Source organism: Calliopsis andreniformis, chromosome 11 (assembly GCF_051401765.1).
Source record: "Calliopsis andreniformis isolate RMS-2024a chromosome 11, iyCalAndr_principal, whole genome shotgun sequence".
NCBI classification, from domain to species: domain Eukaryota; kingdom Metazoa; phylum Arthropoda; class Insecta; order Hymenoptera; family Andrenidae; genus Calliopsis; species Calliopsis andreniformis.
Window position 1 is genome coordinate 8,817,240 of NC_135072.1, and position 3,232 is coordinate 8,820,471.

Below are 3,232 nucleotides of genomic sequence, written 5' to 3' on the forward strand. Positions count from 1 at the left end.
ACTATTCGATCTGGTGGAACAACAGCCTAGGGTGAAGCCTAGCTTGCCCGGAACGTAGAAATGACCATTACTTTCACACTGTTTGCAATTATTCCTTTTATACGATGGAAAAGCTGTTGTATTTATATCGTATTTTATGCTGCTGGCGTTTACTTCTAAGGACCTAACTATTCGATCTGGTGGAGCAACGCCCTAGAGTGAATCCTAGGTTGCTCGGAATGTAGAAATGACCATAACTTTCACACTGGTTGCAATTATTCGTTTTATACGATGGAAACGCTGTTGTATTTATATTGTACTTTATGCCTCTGGCGTTGACTTCTATGGCCGTAGCTATTAGATGTGGTGGATCAACGCCCTAGAGTGACGCCTAGGGTGCTCGGAACGTAGGAATGACCCTTACTTTCACACTGGTTGCAATTATTCGTTTTATACGATGGAAAAGCTGTTGTATTTATATTGTATTTTATGCTTCTGGCGTTGACTTCTAAGGAACTAACTATTCGATCTGGTGGAGCAACGCCCTAGAGTGAAGCCTAGGTTGCTCGGAATGTAGAAGTGACCATAACATTCACACTTGTTGCAATTATTCGTTTTATACGATGGAAACGCTGTTGTATTTTTTTTGCAATTTATGGTTCGGGCGTTGACTTCGAAGGCCCCAACTATTCAATCCGTTGGAGCAACGCCCTAGGGTGAATCCTAGGTTGCTCGGAAAGTAGAAATCACCATAAGTTTCATACTGGTTGCAATTATTTGTTTTATACGATGGAAAAACTGTTGTATTTATATTGTATTTTATGCATCTGGCGTTGACTTCTAAGGCACTAACTATTCGATCTGGTGGAGCAACGCAATAGTGTGAAGCCTAGGTTGCCCGGAACGTAGAATTGGCCATCACTTTCAAAGTGGTTGCAATTATTCCTGTTATATGATGGAAGCACTGTTGTATTTTTTTTGCATTTTATGGTTCGGGCGTTGACTTCTAAGGCCCTAACTATTCAATCTGTTGGAGCAGCGCCCTAGGGTGAAGCCTAGGTTGCTCGGAAAGAAGAAATGACCATTACTTTCACACTGGTTGCAATTATTCCTTTTATACGATGGAAGAGCTGTTGTATTTACATCGTATTTTATGCTTCTGGCGTTGACTTCTAAGGCACTAACTATACGATCTGGTGGAGCAACGCCCTAGAGTGAAGCCTAGGTTGCCCGGAACGTAGAATTGGCCATCACTTTCAAACTGGTCGAAATTATTCCTGTTATATTATGGAAACACTGTTGCATTTTTTTTGTATTTTATGGTTCGGTCGTAGACTTCTAAGGCCCTAACTATTCAATATGTTGGAGCAACGCCCTAGGGTGAAGCCTAGGCTGCTCGGAAAGTAGAAATGACAATAAGTTTCATACTGGTTGCAATTATTCGTTTTATACGATGGAAAAGGTGTTGTATTTATATTGTATTTTATGCTTCTGGTGTTGACTTCTAAGGCACTAACTATTCGATCTGGTGGAGCAACGCCCTAGAGTGAAGCCTAGGTTTTTCGGAATGTAGAAATGACCATAACATTCGCACTTGTTGCAATTATTCGTTTTATACGATGGAAACGCTGTTGTATTTGTTTTGCATTTTATGGTTCGGGCGTTTACTTCTAAGGCCCTAACTATTCAATCCGTTGGAGCAACGCCCTAGGGTGAAGCCTAGGTTGCTCGGAAAGTAGAAATGACCATAAGTTTCATACTGGTTGCAATTATTTGTTTTATACGATGGAAAAACTGTTGTATTTATATTGAATTTTATGCATCTGGCGTTGACTTCTAAGGCACTAACTATTCGATCTGGTGGAGCAACGCAATAGTGTGAAGCCAAGGTTGCCCGGAACGTAGAATTGGCCATCACTTTCAAAGTGGTTGCAATTATTCCTGTTATATGATGGAAGCAGTGTTGTATTTTTTTTGCATTTTATGGTTCGGGCGTTGACTTCTAAGGCCCTAACTATTCAATCTGTTGGAGCAGCGCCCTAGGGTGAAGCCTAGGTTGCTCGGAGAGTAGAAATGACCATAAGTTTCATACTGGTTGCAGTTATCCGTTTTATACGATGGAAAAGCTGTTGTATTTATATTGTATTTTATGCTTCTGGCGTTGACTTCTAAGGACCTAACTATTCGATCTGGTGGAGCAACGCACTAGAGTGAATCCTAGGTTGCTCGGAATGTAGAAATGACCATAACTTTCACACTGGTTGCAATTATTCGTTTTAGACGATGGAAACGCTGTTGTATTTATATTGTACTTTATGCCTCTGGCGTTGACTTCTAAGGCACTAACTATTCTATCTGGTGGAGCAACGCCCTATGGTGAAGCCTAGCTTGCTCGGAAAGTAGAAATGACCATAAGTTTCATACTGGTTGCAATTATTCGTTTTATACGATCGAAACACTGTTGTATTTTTATTGCATTTTATGCTTCGGGCGTTGACTTCTAAGGCCCTAACCATTCAATCTGTTGGAGCAACGCCCTAGGGTGAAGCCTAACTTGCTCGGAAAGTAGAAATGACCATTACTTTCACACTGTTTGCAATTATTCCTTTTATACGATGGAAAAGCTGTTGTATTTATATCGTATTTTATGCTGCTGGCGTTTACTTCTAAGGACCTAACTATTCGATCTGGTGGAGCAACGCCCTAGAGTGAATCCTAGGTTGCTCGGAATGTAGAAATGACCATAACTTTCACACTGGTTGCAATTATTCGTTTTATACGATGGAAACGCTGTTGTATTTATATTGTACTTTATGCCTCTGGCGTTGACTTCTATGGCCGTAGCTATTAGATGTGGTGGATCAACGCCCTAGAGTGACGCCTAGGGTGCTCGGAACGTAGGAATGACCCTTACTTTCACACTGGTTGCAATTATTCGTTTTATACGATGGAAAAGCTGTTGTATTTATATTGTATTTTATGCTTCTGGCGTTGACTTCTAAGGCACTAACTATTCGATCTGGTGGAGCAACGCCCTAGAGTGAAGCCTAGGTTGCTCGGAATGTAGAAGTGACCATAACATTCACACTTGTTGCAATTACACGTTTTATACGATGGAAACGCTGTTGTATTTTTTTTGCAATTTATGGTTCGGGCGTTGACTTCTAAGGCCCCAACTATTCAATCCGTTGGAGCAACGCCCTAGGGTGAATCCTAGGTTGCTCGGAAAGTAGAAATCACCATAAGTTTCATA